Below are 17987 nucleotides of genomic sequence, written 5' to 3' on the forward strand. Positions count from 1 at the left end.
AAATGATGAGGATGCTGACCAGTCTTAACCGCTCATGACATGTCCTGTTGGTCTACTCAATCCTTTGGAAGAGATTTAGGGGACAGGAGCGTGAGAAAGAGGCTCCCAACGCTCTCTTCCTGGTTGGCATCCTAGTCCAGGATAGAGTAGGGAAGGGTTGGAGAGGAGGTTGGAGGGCTGCAACGATGGTGCTGATTCAGATCATTCTCAAAAAGCAACCACAGACTAAATGGGGGTGACATTCTTATTCCCCAACACAGTTTACCTGCCAATCAATGCAGGATATCCTAGAATGCTTATCATAAATATTAGTCAGGATTCTGTCTGCTTAAAAGGCAAGAAGGAAGGGATCTGTTGACTCATGTACCAAGAAGTCTAGAAGGTGACTCATTAGATGTGATCAGTTCCATCTCTCTCCCTCAGTGAGTTGTCTTTGTTCTTATGTCTGCTTCATTTTCAGGTAGGCTTTCTCTACCTGTAGCAAAGATGGTCTCCAGCAGAGATGGGATTACATTGTTTTCCCTGCATGTTTTCTGTCTAGTTCATCAAAAGCCCCAGGGAGGCTTCTAATAGGCTTGGTTTGGATCAAGTGTTCTTACCTGAGCCAATCATTGCAGCCAGAAGGATGAAGTACTCTGATTCGTTAGCTTGCATTTTGATCCCAGTAGATGTGGGGGAGGCCAGGGAAGGGACTGGCTAACCTATTAGGTAAAGGAGGAGCAATTCTCACAATGATAATATATTGGCCTGATATATATATACATATGCACTTTTATAAGTATCAACTTTTCATTGTTAATGCAAATTAACAAGCCATAGGATGGGAGATTTGAGCAATATAAAAATTGACATGAGATGGTTTTTGTCTTTAAAGACCATAGAATATTGCTGTTCCGGAAGCTGTTCACATTCTTTATTTAATAATTTGAGGAAGCATTAATTTATCACTGCCAAATATTTGGTGCTTACTCAGTGCATGCATAGCATCGTGTTCCTGTTACGTAGAAATGATAGAAAATTCTCTTCCACAAACCAAGTGGGAGAGGTAAACCACCAAACAAGTACAATGGGGGCCACAGTGTCATGAGAGAAGTGTGTACAGGTGTTATGAGAGATTCCAAAAGATGCCTACTCAACCTTGGCCTCAAAGGAGGTAACACATGAGGCAAAACTTGAAAAACAGATGGGAGTCAGATGAGGTTGGAGGATGGAGAAGGGTCTGGCAAGCAGAGAGAAGGATTTTGTGCCGAGGTCCAGAGATGTGGACGAGGGTGGCAAATTTGGAGAATTGTAAGTAGTTTGAATGGAATCTGGGAGGGGCGGCAGAGGATGATGAACCTGAATAGGTAGGGAATAGGGAGGAGGCAGATCACAAAGAGCTCTGTGCCAGGCTCACAGATTCCAGCTTTGTCCCTGAGCGATTTTAAGCAGGTCAAGGATGGGTCCAGGTTTGTGGGTGAGCATACTCATTGTGGCAGCAGAAAGACTGGCCTGGACCAAACTTGACACAGAAAGAAGAGCATAACTTGTACTGTGGGAGGGCACACAGGATGTGACAGCAACTTCTTTACAGGGAATACCACTTAATAAAATAGGTCAGTTAGAAAAGTCATCATTTTGCATCCCCAGTTCAGATGAGAATTGAGATTGTCAAGAAATGCTAAGATAGTCACATGGACTTAAAGAATCACTCCATGGATTAGTAACTACGAGGGGGAAACGGCACCTTTGTAATGGAAAGATGTGGGGACTATCACCTTAAACAAGGGGTCAGACTCAGCACTGCAGGGCAACCTGATGTGGTGTGTTACATGAAAGATATGTAACCTTTTCTGTACAGATTCTTTCCAGAGATGTTTGAACTCAATGTAATCATAAAGAAGTAACCAGAGAAACCAGAATATAGTGGATTATATATGAAAGCTGACTGGAGCCCTTCAAAAATTCAGTGTTGTGAAAAACAGAAATAAAAATGAAAATTCAGTGGTATGAAAACAAAAATAAAAATTCAGTGTCATGAAAAACAAAAATAAAAACAAAATGTTCTAAATTGAAACAACCCAACCCATCAACCATACAAAATATGTACCCTCGAGGAGAAAATTGATCAAAAACTTAAAATTGCCAGTCACCAGTGGCTCATGCCTGTAATTCTAGCTATTTAGAAGGCTGAGATTGGGAAAACTGCAGTTTGAGACTAGCCCAGGCAATTGGTTCTTGAGACCCCATCTCCAAAATAACCAAAGCAAAATGGATTGGAGGTGTGGCTCAAGCAGTGGAGTGCCTGCTTTGCAAGCATGAAACTGAGTTCAAACTCCAGTCCCACCATAAAACAAAGCAAAACTTAATCAGCTATAAGAGACATTTGGGGACAAATGGGGATTTTTGAATCTGAACTGAAGGGGATGGAGGTGTGGCTCAAGTGGTAGATTACCTGCCTAGCAAGCATGAGTTCAAACTCCAGCACCAACACAAACAAAACAAAACAAAACAAAAACCCAAATCAGAACTGAATATCAGGTATGGTATGATGATGATATCATAGCTTTCAAAAGATTTCAGACAATATGTGCTGTACCTGTACGTGAAAATGTGGTGCACATGGACACATATACATACATATATATATCAGATATATATGATTTATAGGAATATAACAGGTACTTAGAAACTGCTTTTGCAGAAAAGCATTTACTCCTCACCTGTGCCCACAAGTTAACTGAAGGCAGGAGACAAACTTGGCCTCCTTGCCTCCATTTTCCATGTGTCTCCTTTACTCTGATGTCTTTCCTACAATAGCCTTAGGTTCCAGGAAGTAACTGATTGATAACATCTTTAATACAAAAGACCGAACTGCCCCCAAGGAAAGGAACAGCAGAGCCTCACAGGATGATCCCCCCCCATGAGGACAATTACCTGTAATGATGAAACTTTGCCCTGGAGTGGAGTAATCAGTTATGAAAACCAGATTGCTCCCCTCGGCTATGACAGAAATCACAACTTTTCACAGAACCAGAACTGAAATGGTAATCAACCAGGCCACACTTTGTCTGGGACTATTTATTACATGTACCTCCCTGCCTATGATTTAAATAAAGTCTAAAGCCCATGTTTGTACCCTGGAGATGGGTCAAAGTGTTTTTTTGGCCCCTTCCTGAGACATGCCCGTGCTGCACAATAAAGGTCCTTTCTCTGCCCTTCCCCACTATGCATGCCTTTCTTTGGTGTTGGGGTGAGTGGCATATGGAAGCTCTGAAGTAGGCTATATGGCCTAGAACTCCTGGTTACATGTATAACACATATGACAAGTACAGATGCTCCTACCAGTGGGGCCAAATGCTACCAATTTTTCTGTTTGGGTAAAGGATGCATGGCAGTTCTTGCACTAGTGTTTCAGAATATTTTGTAGGTTTAAATACCATGAAAAGGAGAAGCAGAAGAAGTAGAAGAATTAATGACAGCTTCACTTAAGACAATGACAATAGGTTTGGGGAATGCCTTGGTCAATCCAGCCTTCTATGACTGAATCCCATCGACCTCTGTGGTTCACACATACCAGGAATTTATTTCTCAGAGCCTTAGAGGCTGGAGGCCTGAGATCAGGGTGCCATTATGATTGGTTTCTGGTGAGAGTCCTTGCCTGGGTCTCAGACTGTCTTTTTCCTCTTCTCCCTCTTCTCCTTTCTTCTCCTCCTCCTTCCTTTTGCGGTATGAGGATTGAACTCAGGGCCTTGTGCTTGCTAAACAAGTGCTCTATCACTTGAGCCATGCCACCAGCCTGACTTGCCTTTTGCTGTGTCTTCTCATGACAAGAAGAAGACAAGAGAGATCTCTGGGGTCTCTTTTATAAGAACTCTAACCCCCTTCATGAAGGCTCCACCCTCCTGATCTAATTGCCCACCAAAGGCTCTACCTCCTAATACCATAACATTAGGGGGCAGGATTTCAACATATGGATTTTAGGGAGTCACCAGCATTTAGTTCATTGTAGAGAGGAGCATTAGAGTCAAGAGAAATACAGGAATATTGGAAATCTGTCCCAATTTGGAATACTTTTTGGGAACCCACCTGGAATGAAGTTATAGGCAAAGATTACATGATGTACTTTCTTATGCAAATAGTGGTAAAAATCACAAGTTGGGTTAACCTACCCTGATGAGAAGCAGAGAGCTGATGGAGGGCTGAATTAGGAGTCAGGATGTCAAAGTGCTAGTCCTGACTCCACACAGAGCAGCTGTGCGTGAATGAAGTTAGCTCTTCTGGGCTCTGCCTTTGAAAATGAGAGAATCAGACCAGACATTCTCTGAGGTCCTGTTTAACCTTTTACAAGTACATAGCTGTAGTCACCTTGCTTAGGAGCCTGACTGAGAGTCATCTGAGCTAAGTGTTAACGAGATTTTGTCATATCTGCCATGTCATTCTCTTGGGCTCAATTTATTTCTTGAACTCTTCTTGGCCACCCTCTCATGAGAGGCTGTTGTTAACCACACAGGGCCCTCACTGAACATCACTCTTACAGTGTAGGTGTTAATAGTCGCTAGTTCCTGATCCTGTCTGCCTTTGACTTGGTGACAGGACCTCTTCCCAGACTCTTGGATATTGTGTTCCATTAACAACTCTTCTTTTTCTTATAAAGTTAGCACATACGCATGGTAGAAAATCTGGGGAACTTTGTAGAAGAAAATTTAAGTTACTCCCCATGCCACCATTTTATTAATAGGCACTATTAACATCTTTAATGGATATGGTGTATGAATATGTGTTGCATAGTTGATCTCTCATCATGTATATAATTTTGTATTCTGATTTTTTTTTGGCTGTACTAGGAGTTGAACTCAGAGCCTTGGGTGTGTTACCATTTGAGGAACTTTACCAGGCCCTGACTTTTTTTTTCACTTAATAATATATCTTGAGCACTTGAGGAATGAGATAGATTGCTATTTTCTGTTTTTTTTTTTTTGCAGAATTTTACAAGCTTGGAATGTCATTATAGAATTCATTTCTAACAGCCCTCAATATATGAAACATGATATATACTCAAGGAATATGACATTACAATGAAACATTAAAATGTGTTTATCATTTTTTAAAAAATAAATAAAATAAAATGCTACTAGGATCTGAAACTCACTACACAGAAGAAGCCAAGCTTGGGGAGATGTGAGAGAAAGGTCTTCACACACAGGCAGAGTGAGGAATTTTAAGAACACGACAAAGGAGGTTGAGATCCAGGGCAAACCTGTGCAAAGAAAAGAGCAGAAAGGGCGCAAGTAAAGTGGGGAGAGGATCCTGCTGTGGCTGCCAGTGGGGTGAACCCACAGTTATCCAGCCCAGCTCCCAACAGAGCACACTGCCACTGGTACATAATTTGCTTTTTGTTTTGTTTTTAATCATTGTTGTACTGGGGGTACATTGTGATATTTACCAAAGTTCTTACAATACTTCATACTTGAATTCACCCCTCAATCATCCTCCTTTACCCCCCCACTCCTAAATAGTTTCAACCGATCTCATTTTTTAAATTTTAATACATGTGTACATTGTATTTCCACCATATTCGCCCTCCTACTCTCTTTCCTTATATCCTTATATCCTTCCCCACCCCCAACTGGTACTGACTCCCAGACAGGACTTGTTTTTCTTTCCTGTTTTCTGTTTTTGAAAAAAAGACATTTTTGTTTGCGTAAGTTAGTCATACAGGGAGTTTCACTGTGACATTCCCATGTAGATATGTATTATAGCCCGAATTAATTTATCCCCTCTATTTTTCTTCTTTCTACCGTAGTCCCCTCTCACGGTGATTCCAACAGGTTTAAAAATTCTATATTCATTCTTGTATAGAAAGTATATCACCCATACTCACCTTCTTAACTTACTTCTTTTGCCCTTTTTCTCTCATTAATGACCTCCCCTTAGCATTACCTGTTTTTCATAATGTTGCTTGTATTTGCAGTATGTCTGTTATTCCACATATGAGAGAAAACATGCAGGTTTTGGCTTTCTGAACCTGGCTAACTTCACTTAAGATGATGTTCTCTGGTCATAATTTGCTAAATATTTTAATTGGCTTTCTTTTTTGAACTCAAGTATCTGCTTGAGTTTCATCTTCAGCACTCCTATCTGGGAAACCATAAGTTTGATATGTTAGTTACATATTTTTTTTAACACATATTAAGAGAAACACAAAATTATTAAAAGTATGGAGATCTAAATGTCTACCTATCTACAAAGCACCTAAAATAATGTCAGGTGCTCACCATTGTCTGGGATATCTATCCTGTCTCCATCCCACAGACCACACCTTGGTCATCATCTTCTCTTCCTGGAATTATTCAAACAACCTTCCATGGATTCCCCCAGCTTTCAGTCTTGGCCTAACTCTAATCCTGACTATGAACTAAAGCTAGAGTGATAAATTCTGAAATGAATATTAAATTGTAAATAAAGATGGCCAATGAAACACTTATATTTAGCACTGCTCTCTCCCAAAACCCTGAAAACACTAAAGAATTTTCTTGAGCTGTTAACCCACAAGAACAGAGAGCAGGAGAAGAAATAGAAACACACGTTAGGAGCTTAGAAGTGGATGGACAAAAGTTCCTGGAGATTGTGAGCCACCGAAGTAGGAAGTAAACCAAGAAAGGAAGACTTGGCAGTCAGAAAACAAGAATCCAACACGAGAGAGAGCATGAGGGCAAAGAGTGCTCCCATGACGACAGCTGCCCACAGAGCGAGTCCAGCCTGGAGTAGGCCAGCAGGCCCTGGTGGGATTTCTCTAAAACAGGAAGGAATTCTCAGGAGAGAATCCTAGAGGGGTGTGACCAGCTAGAGGAAACTTAGGTTTGTAAGAGAACACAGGAAATTAGACAACCAATAAACAATTGTCATTAACTCCAGACAGAGTGTACAGGAAAAGAAAAGTAACATGGCTCCACTGTGACTAGATCCCACCGAATGTGGGGATGAACTGTAGCTCTGGAGACTAGAGTGGGACATAGGAGGGGACAGGAAGTGCTATTAAATACAGTTTTCTTCTGTCACTTGCATTGACTGTATTTTCTATACATCTTCCCATGTTTTTGTTTTGTGTTTTGTCCTGTATTTCATGTTAGGTTTTTCAAATGTCTGATAATCTTTGACTATTAGTTCACATTAAAAACAATTCAGAAGCCAGGTGCCAGTGGCTCATGCCTGTAATCCTGGTTACTCAGGAGGCAGAGATCAGGAGGATCACAGTTCGAAGCCAGCCTGGGCAATTAGTTTGCAAGATCCTATCTCAAAAAAACTCTTTACATAAAAGGGCAGGTGGAGCCACTCAAGATAGAGGCCTAGCGTTCAAACCCCAGTATTATAAATAAATAAGTAGATAAATAAATATGTCATCTCTCCTCAGCTAATCTTTTTTTCTTTTTTCAGCTAATCTCTTTGTAGATTTTTTTTGCCTATTTTCTTCCTTTCATATAATTTTAGTGTTTTTTAGTGAGAAGGAAGTAGAAGTACAGTTTGAATTCCTTTTACTAGAACTCACTCTGTACTTTTTCTATAATTACTAGGTTTGGTTTTTATGTTGAAAGCAAATCATGGTATTTTTAACATTTAAAGATGCAGTCCTCCAGATCAACATTCTTGTGTTGTCTAACAATTGTCTAAAATCTATTAATTGAATCCAAAAGGAAATAAAAAAGGTTACTTCAATTTGTCCTTAAGTTCATATGATGTCAAGTGTTCATTTAATTATTTTCAAGTGTTCACAATTAGCTAGCCTGTTTAACCAGGTGATTCTATTCATTGTCCATGTCCGACACCTGGTGATTAGCAGAACCCACTCTGTTCTTTCATACAAGGCCAATTGCAACTCCATTCGAGTTTGTCATGAATTTTTAAAGTTTATTGATAGCTAACTTTACAAACCCTTTTCCCACTTCTCTTAGCATCACAGAAAGAAATTTGTCTAGATATGGAGGTTTTAATTATTGAAAGAAGTTGAATAGATTATTTCAGGCTTTGATTCTCTTTTTGCAAAGTTTGTCCTAAAAAGTAGACTTTTTCGGTAGGGAGGGAGGAGGGGAATAGTGAGACTGCTTGGCATCTAAATGCCCTTCTCATCTGAGGAATAAAAAAGTATATGGAGACAAGGCTGCACCAGGGGGAGATTTTCTCTCTGTTCTCTAACAAGTATGAGCATGCAATCTAGGCTCTGTGCTGCCTTTCAGGATTTTGAATATTGGGGGAGCAACTCAAAGACACAGATGGTGGCTGGGCACTAGTGGCTAATACCTGTAATCCTAGCTACTGGGGAGGCTGAGCTTGGAGGATTGCAGTTGGAGGCCAGCCTGGGCAAATAGTTCATAAGACTCTATCTCTAAAATAACCAGAGCAAAATGGACTGAAGGTGTGGCTCAAGCAGTAGAGCTCCTGCTTTGCAAGCATGAAGCCCTGAGTTCAACCCCCAGTCCCACCAAAAGAAAAAAAAAAAAAGACAGAAGGTGGGAGTTTTAGATGCAGCAGTGAAGGAGCTGAGAGTACAGATGTGTGGGATGGGCATATGCCCTTTGTCAGAGACATCAAGAATGGAAGCAGCAATAGCCAGTGGTGGCAGTGCCACTGGTGATGGCCTTATTCTGGAGGGGCAATCCTGATGGTGTTTGGCTGTCCAGCTTTCTTGGTTCCTTGCTGGGTTTTAATGTTGAGTTTTAGACTTTTCATTTATTCTGTGAACAGCCCTACACCATTCCAGTGAATTATTGTTTTTCCTTTTAAGCTATCCAGACTTGGTTTATATCCTGTGGACCAAGAATCTTGACTGGTACAGAGAAATTGGTACAGGGAGATGGTTGCCTGCAACAGAACCTTAGAGAAATGGATGAGAGTGGGAACCTGAGGTTGACTGGCTGGTTACTTAGGATGGGAACAGTAACAGCTCTGTTAGTATATGCTCATGACGTACAGTGGGAGAAAATAACAAGATGGATATCATCTGGACCACTGCTCATCAAAGGCAACTATTTGTTCCTGCAAATAGTTGATAGAAGGTCAAGAGAAATCCAAGGACCTCTGTTTATTTGTTTGTTTTGTTTTGTTTACACTTCCCCTCCCATTAGTGCCTTCCCCTTTCAAGGGCTTCATTTATTGCTTCTAATTTGTTTTGTGTAAAAATGAACAAGTTCAGGTCTTCAGACTTTTAGAGTATAATACAGATTGACACAAGATACTAAGTCTTAGAGACTGTTCTAAAAAGGCTTAATTTATGTTCTTTTAAAAACATTTTTATTAGTATATGATAGTCATACAGGGGGTTCATTGTGAATATATGTGTTTTTCCATGTACACATATATTATACCCTGGTTTGGTTCATCCCCTCCATTATTCTCCCTCCTACCCCATTTCCTCTTCTTAAAATAACTTCAACAGGTTTCCATGTTCCATATTCATACATGTATAGGAAGTTGTTCAGTGAGGATTTCTGCTCAGTATTTTACCTGTAATTATAATGTGCTTAAATCTGTCTAACCCCTCTGCACTACTCTTAAAAAGGCTTAATTTCTTATAGGCACAAGACACAGATAACAGCCAGTTTCCATGAGTTGCCAAATTACAAAGTCAGCTGAATCCCCAGTCTCACCAGATCTCTATATGAAAGTTAGGGCATTGGTCAGGAAAGTGTTCTAGATCAAGAACTGGGATGGAAAGCTGGGTGCTGGTGGCTCACGCCTGTAATCCTAGCTACTCAGGAGGCAGAGATCAGGAGGATCCAGGTTTGAAGCCAGTCCGGGCAAACAGTTGGCGAGACCCCATCTTGAAAAAACCCATCACAAAAAAGTGCTTGGTGGAGTCCCTCAAGGTGTAGGCCCTGAGTTCAAGCCCCAGCACCACAAAAAAAAAAAAAGAAGAAGAAGAAGAAGAAGAAGAAGAAGAAGAAGAAGAAGAAGAAGAAGAAGAAGAAGAAGAAGAAAAGAACTGGGATGGAAACATATGCAAATATCTGAAGAACTCAGGAAACTCTGTACCCCAAGCATCACTAAATCTCTGTCACCGACCAAAACAGAACTCCTCCCATGTCTAATGAGGCTGGTATTGCTTTACACAAAGAAGAACCAAAGGGACCTAATCTTGCTTCCTTGTAAAAAGAAGCCAATTGTGGTTAGACTCTACTCCCCTCACCTCATTATTGCCAAACATGTAAGTCGAATTAGGGACCAGCATTCCCAGGGGACCAATTATAAAGTATAACCCAAGAGGTGATTAGCACACGCTGGCCACGATGCACACTCACACACGTGCACCCATACACGCACACACACCAGGCTCTGCTCGTTTACGTTATTGTGGAAGAACACACATAGCAGGAAAAAAAACAAAGGAAAAAAACCAAAATTTTAGATTCGGACTGCATTTGTCAATGTCGGTATATTTTCTAGAAATTTGGTCTTAGCATTCTGATGTGAATAGATAGGTGTGGTTTTAAATATCATCTTGGTTAGTTGCCTGAAACCTTGTTGCGGTAGAGGACAATGAAAATGAAGCTGAAATACGGCGTGGTGTAAAGTTGAGGAAGAAATTCAAGAATGCCGGAAGATAAAAATATTAACATTTATGTGTCCTCTTTTTATGTCCCCAAGGTAGCCCAGAAAATGCTGGTAAAGGAAATTACCAGAATCTTTGAGAATGCTTTAGTGACTAAGTAGGCTGGGAAATGCCTATGGGAGATGCTACAGCTCAAATGTTCCTCTGAATTCCACCAGCAATGGGTAGATCCTAGCAGAGGCCAAATGGTGGCCCTTAACTGCTGGAGATATGGGGACATGGATTCCATTTTAGGCAGCAAGGCCAGCATGACCATCAGAAGCTTCAGGCCTTCAAGGTTACTTGATCATGAGACCTTAGTACTCAGATAAATGATTAGTCACTGGGATCCTGTTTGATTTTAAAATATATTTGTAAAAATAAGTAACTAAGAAAAATTTAAAAACCCACCTTCAGTTCTTCTGAAAAAAAGATCTGACTCAAGTCATTCTAATAGAGCTGCAGCCCCACCCCCAATTACTGCACCAGACTCCATGAATATAGGAAAGGACTGGGCACTTCTGAGGAACAACTCTGCTGTCCCCCATTGGTACAGACTGGGTACTTCCTCAATGCTTTCAGAAGGGCACTACAGCTGATTTAGCATGACAGCTTGGGAAAGACCACCACCACCAATGATAACAAAGGATTTTTTCTTCAATGCTGGGGATTGAACCTAGGGCTCACACATGCAGGCAAGCACTCTACTATTGAGCCATACCCCCAGCCCTCACAAATGGGTCTTTTGGGGAATTTTAGACACTGATTTGGAGCTGACACTAGTAACTCAGGATGTTTAATATGGACATTGTCTGCAGCTCAGAGTGCGAATCTACCAGAGTCAGGTCACAGAGTCTACTTCACAATGGTCCTGGAACCCATCAGTCTATCTCACGGTTATTTTCTTTGCTCTTGAGAATACAGTTGAACGAGACATTCTCAGAGATAAGCACAAATGACCTCCTGACCTGTGGAATAAGTGCTATATATAAACAGGTCCATGTGGAAGCATCTGGAATTCTCCCTACCTAATTAAAAAAGGCAGTCAAAATAACATTACATCTCCAGGGATACCATTTATATAGTTGCACCTTGTTAGGTGCAAGGGTTCTATTATAATTCCCTTAACTGTTTACTTTGGCTAGTACAGAAGACGACTGGACTTTGGGAAATTACAATGGCCCTCAGTGTCCTTGCAATGTTGTACACTTTCCTAGGCAGTGCTGTTCAGTGTAGAGTCTCCTGCTGGAGCAAACCAATACAACCTCTGGCACCTAAAAGACTGTGATGATCACTACTGCTTTTGTTTTTTATCCCAGAGAAAATAATGTTTTCACCTGAAAGAGAAATGGTAGAGCAACACAACAGCTTCCATTCAGTCATCTCTGTCTGTCTCTGTACTAAATGCACAGGACACTGGCTGTCTTTCTACTCCCTTAGACATCATGTTAGTCTATAATACTGACACAATGAAAACAGGATATGAAGGCCTGGATGTATCAAGTACCCTGAGCACTTGATAAAACACATGCAAGAAAAAAAAAAAAAAAAAAAAGGAAGGGAGCATGTGAGGGAGAGAAGTTCCAAGGAAATGAGGGGCTCTGTCAAATCAGTGAAATTTCTAGGCACTCAGTGGTAAGTCATGTCAGGATAGCAAATAACAAACAGGTTGTAGCACCTTTCACGCTCACGACTGAGAAAGTGGCTGAGTGCTTGCTGAGCCTTTTTGGACTTTCTAGGTAGCATATGCCACATTTTGGTGTGTTTCTCTGATTTGTTTATCAAGTGACTTGAAAGACTTCCCAGTTTTGAGTAGGGTCCAGAGAAAGAAAATCTTCTCCAGGTCGCAGCACAGAGGATTTGGCAATAGCCTAATGGCTCAGGGAACTCAAATGGTGTGTGAATTATCAATGGGGATTGAGTTGCAGCATGCAGCTTATGACAAACCTGATGAAGAGTGTCACTGTGGAGGTTTTTCTTGCACTGCATCAATCCATGACCTCTTCAGCAAGCACCTGTTATCTGTTACCTGTGTAAGAGATGCTTCTTGGCCTGCTACAAAGCCTAGGGAAAAGCTAAATGCTTACCATGGACTATCCAGTAACAATGTATCTTTACCTATCCCTCAGGAACTTGTATTCATCTGAGCCACAATGGGCATGGTTAGCAGAAAGTAGAAAGAAGTATCAATGAACAGGTCCAAGCAGGTCCTGGAGGCACAAGAAAGAACTTGGGAAGAAGTCTGCAGACACTTCCAGAATGCCAACTCCTGCCAAGCATCTTATTATAACTGGAAATTCTACAAACATTTAAGATATTATCAACTTAGAATTTATAAAGCTAAGGAAGTGCATATTGAACAAAGTAGATATCTTAAACTTCAGGAAAGCTTTCAAAGATTGTTTCCTCTATCTTTTGAAGGAATAAAACTGTTAGTGAGGCAAGTACAGGTTTCCTCATCTGACTCTTTAAGTTGAATCATACTCATATATATCGTCAAGATCCCTTTGTGCAATTACGGCCTCATTAGAGACTGATCAACAAGAGGGAGCTTTTCACCAAGATGGCACCGAAAGCAAAGAAGGAAGCTCCTGCCCCTCCCAGAGCCAAAGCCAAAGCAAAGGCTTTGAAAGCCAAGAAGGCAGTGCTGAGAGGTATCCACAGTCACAAAAAGAAGATATACACGTCATGTACGTTCAGGCGGCCCAAGACACTGCAGCTCTGGAGGCAGTCCAAACACCCTAAGCAGAGTGTCCCCAGGAAAAACAAGCTTGACCACCAAGCCATCATCAAGTTCCCCCTGACCACTGAGTCAGCCATGAAGAAGACAGAAGACAACAACACACTTGTGTTCATTGTGGATGTCAAGGCCAACATGCACCAGATCAAACAGGTTGTGAAGAAGCTCCATGACATTCACGTGGCTAAGGTCAATACACTGATCAGGTCTGATGGAGAGAAGAAGGTGTATGTACAACTGCCTCCTGATTATGATGCTTTGGATGTTGCCAACAAAACTGAAATCATCTAAACTGAGTCCAGCTGGCTAATTCTAAATACAGTTTTTTTCACCATTAAAAACAAAACAAAACAAAACAAAAACAAGAAGGAGAGAGTAGAGTTGAATGTTTGAAAGGTAGGACATCTTCAGGTAGCAACTAGCAATAGACACAGGCAACAGTCTCTTTAGGCTGCATAGGCTACGCAAATTCATAAGCAATGGCTGCTTCCAGGGTGCCCATGCACTGTTGGAAATATTAGTACACAGAGGACAGGAAAGTTCAGATTGCTGATTAGATAGCACATAGGAATGCCAAAGTACAGTCAGAAGGTTGTGGTGAGCCAGAAGTATCAACAAGAGAAGCTATGATGGTCCAGGATGCCATGAAGCATCTGTCTTCTTATAGGAAACACCTGCCAATGGCACTGGGCTACCTGGATCTGTTGGTCAGAGATGCTCATCTCCTGGAGAGCTGTTGGTTTTGGCTCCATTGCCAAAGCCAGACTTCAGTCTGACTATCCTCATTATTTCTCTGCACATCCTCTTTCCAAGCTAGTACAGTGCAGTAGATGGACGTAGCAGAGATGTTTAAAATGGTCCTCTGAGATGGGAGAGTAGCCGCACACCTCTGCCCCTGGTTTTAACCCAGGTCTGAGGCACCCACAGTAAAGAACAATTCCTTCTCACATGGTGGTTCTCAGTTATTACATGTCACTGAAGTTATCAATTATTTTTCTTCTGTTGCACATACATAAACACATATTCAGTAGTGGTGCAAATTCCCATCTCTTCATTAGAAAAACACCTGCCACCCCTTTATCTAGACTCTTACAATACATCCCTTCTATTTCCTCCTAGCAGGGCCCCGTTACTGCCACCACTAACTAAAGCTCTCCATGGCTATCCTGGGACAGCCTACCTTGGCACCCTGGTCTTAGGCTCCTCCTCTGTCCCCTCTCACCTGCTCACAGCTGTGCTCACCATGGCCTTCTACCTGTGGAGCTCAGCCTTCTCCCTTCCATGGGTCTGCGACGGGCTCATAAATCTGCTTTTCATCAAGCTACCAGGGGGTGCTGATTTGAGTAGAAAGGAAACATGTCTTCAAGCTACTATGTGTCAGGCACTGGGTACTGATCTAGGTAAGCATGTAACACCTAGTAGGAATTTGGCAAATGCTAAGTCCTTTCTCCTGCTCCTTCCCTCCCAAGGCCCTTAAACCTGAAGGTCACCATTTGAGTTCTCCCTTACTCCCCTTTTCTGGCCTTATACCTAGCCAGCTGCCTCCTGCCACTCTTAGATTCCTGAGAGATGATACCAGATAAATTCCTTTTCTTGATCCCTGATTAAGACTTCTGCTCCAGCCTCTGGGTAGGAAAGCTCTGTGTGCCAAGCTAGGCAATGTAGAATCCAGAGTGGACCCCTGTCCAGGAAGCTGGAAGCCAGTCAGCCCCAAGTGGACAGTGTGTTGTTTCCTGTCCCCTGAGTACAACTGAGACCTCTAAAACCGAAGACACTTCCCAAATAGAAGGTATATATGGCCCATTTCCTGCTGGGCTAAGAACAACTTTCTAAGGGAAGGAGTAAGGAGTGCATAGGGATGCAGATGAGTATTACAATCCCTTCCCACTCTTTTCTGAAAAGACTAGGAAGGGGAGAGACTTCTGTACAGATCTGTTGTGCATCTCAATGTTTTTTGGGGGAGAGGGGGACAGGTCTCACTGTGTACTCCAAGCTGGTCTCAAACTCACGATTACGGGCATGGGCCACCACACCCAACTTCTTCAATGTTCTTGATCCTAGGAGCTATTTTTCTGAAAGAGGCGGTCACAAGTCAGGGAGGAAATGTGTCTGGTCATCAACCACCTCCCCTACTAGTTCCATGAGCACTGGCCCTTTCTCGTCTTCTTCCTTCACCTGTTTAGAACAATCACACTTTTGGTGCCCCCATTCAACTTAGATCTGCCAGAAGAATTATCACTGACTAAAGACTGCACTCCTTGTCTGGCACCTCAGGCCCTCTGTGGCTGGGCCAGAACCTGCCTTTCTTATTTTGTCTCTCACCAGATCCCTTTGGTTGGCATATGTTCCAATCAAATGAAACATTTGCTTTTTTCCATAAAGAATGCTAACTTCCCAATACCTGCCTTTGCTCATGTTATAGTCTTCTCTAGAACTTTCCACCTCTATACCTCTCATTTCTGTCTGGAAGTCTTTTCTGACTCCTCCCAGACTACTCATTATTTCTTCTCCTAGGGTTCCATTGTTCTCTCTCTCTCTCTCTCTCTCTCTCTTTCTCTCTCTCTCTCTCTCACACACATACACACACACACACACACACACACACACCCCATGTTCCTGTCTTGACTTACTTTCCTCTGTAGACTGTGAAATTCCTGGGTGGCACAGATGCTCTTATTTCTCTCTACCCACTGGGTCTAACAGGATCCCTTGCAGGTAGTGGGCTTTCAATATATTCATATCCCATTATTTAGAGCACACTGAGTCCCACCCTACCAGATATCAGATGTTAATGGGTTTCAAACTTCAAACTGACTTTGTTTCCTACATGCCTGCTCACATAGAGATGCCCAAGCTTTGCCGTTAGTTTTGCTTAAGAGTTTCTAACATCCTCTTCCTTGGCCCCATGTTGTGAGACTGAACTAAGCTGCCATCTTTAAGCCAGGAGTGTGAGACTTAGAGATTTCAAAGCTGAGACATGGGGCTAAGTATCAAAGAAGAGTCCTGTGGTCAAGTAGAGTCTAGGGGACAATGAGCATGGGCAGGGATGCCTACTGCAGGGCTGCCCAAGACTGAGCAGGTGAATGTAAACTTCAGCACCCTTTAGTGGGAAGGTGGGGTAATTTCCAGGTCCAAGGCCAACATAGGCAGTGAACAGACAAGGCCTGGGAACCAGGTTGGGCTCCGGTGGGCTATGGTGACTTCCTTTGGAGTTTGTATCTGGCCCCTTGAAGTTCTAGGGCTCTTTCCCCACCAGCATCTCCATATTCTTCTTGGCACCAAGTTTACAACTTCCAGAAGGCATGTGTCTTACTCCCCTTCCATTTTGTTTCAGCCAAGCTTTGGTCAGTGTGGGCAGCCTTTGGCCCATCCCATCCCATCCCTCTCTCTGTGGTGAGATGCAGGTATCCTTAGCCAAGGCCAGGAAATCCAGATCTGCCTTTTGGAGATCATCTGTCTGAGCTGAACTCACTTCCTAAATCTTTGATTCTCTTTCAAGCCATGCCTATCAACAGGAAATCAAGCTAGAAATGGCACATGGGTTCGGAGTCCTCGAGTGTGGGTCTCCCGGCAGGAGCAAGTATTACACGGGTTGGATATGGGGCATCATGGGTGGGGAACAGATGCCGTCTGACCCTGGAAGCAAGGAGAAAGTGAAAAGATGGCATTCCTTGATCTACACCACAGATTGGACAATGGGCACAGCAATGCCTGCACTTAACCATGGATTTGAGCTTCATGAGGGAAAGAAGCCTTCAGGGACCAGAGAGAGTAGCAGCTGGAGAAGGAGACCTGGCCCTGCCCTGGAGGGGAGCCACAGGGGAGCCTAAGGCAGAGAAGAGGATGGCAGCTGATGGTGCTTGCTTACTACTCTCAAACCTTAACATACCGACAGTTAATATCTCAAACTGCTCCCACCATGGTCAAATCTGGTTGTAAAATCTGGTGTAGAGCAGCTTTCTCCACCCCAGATGCTCAGGTCTGCTACCCTGGCAGCAGGCAGTTCTACTGCCTGCGTCACTGGGCAGCTCACAGCAGCCTTGGTGACCAGAGTATGCCCTGTGCACCAGGGCTGCTGAGCTGTTTGCATGTGGTGGAGATGCATTTTTCAGCCCTTGGAGCCCCTCCCACCCCTGCACTTGGGCGTTGTTTTAGAGGCTGTTCTTTCCCTGTGGCCTGTGAGAAGTAGGTCAAGGTAGTTAACCTGCTTTAAAGGAGAAGTGCCATGGTTCAAGGCACCCAGCCTAGAGTCAGGACTCCTGAATTCTATTTCTGGTTTCACAGCTAACAGCTGCGTGACAATTCTTCCAAGCTCACTCTCCCCTCTGGGTTTTCCTGGGTCCCGTGATTTTTTTTTTTTTTTTCAGAAGCTGCATTATTCCCTGGGGCAGTTGTCTTTCCTCTGGCTGATGAAAAGATTAGAAGCTTTTGCATGGATACCCACTGGCACGGCCCCACCCCGCTGTCAGGAAGGCAGACTCCTAGGCTAAAAGACAGAAGTCTGATGATGTGACGTGGATACAAACACCTAGATGTGAGGGAGGGTTCCTGGGTTGTAGCTTGCCCCCTCACTTCAAAGCCTTCCTTCTCTAGACTGTAGGGAAATTCAGCCTCTGGACCTTCCTGCGGTGCTTGCTCATAGCAGAGGGGAGAACTGGAGCTGTCACCACAGCGTGACATGGA

At 42.8% G+C, this 17987-nt stretch overlaps 1 pseudogene; it reads left to right on the plus strand.

Moving 5' to 3' along the window:
- Nucleotides 1-13127: 13127 nt before the first annotated feature.
- Nucleotides 13128-13595, plus strand: LOC109685681 (large ribosomal subunit protein uL23 pseudogene; annotated as a pseudogene).
- Nucleotides 13596-17987: the final 4392 nt, after the last annotated feature.

This window comes from Castor canadensis, chromosome 12, assembly GCF_047511655.1.
Source record: "Castor canadensis chromosome 12, mCasCan1.hap1v2, whole genome shotgun sequence".
NCBI classification, from domain to species: Eukaryota; Metazoa; Chordata; class Mammalia; order Rodentia; family Castoridae; genus Castor; species Castor canadensis.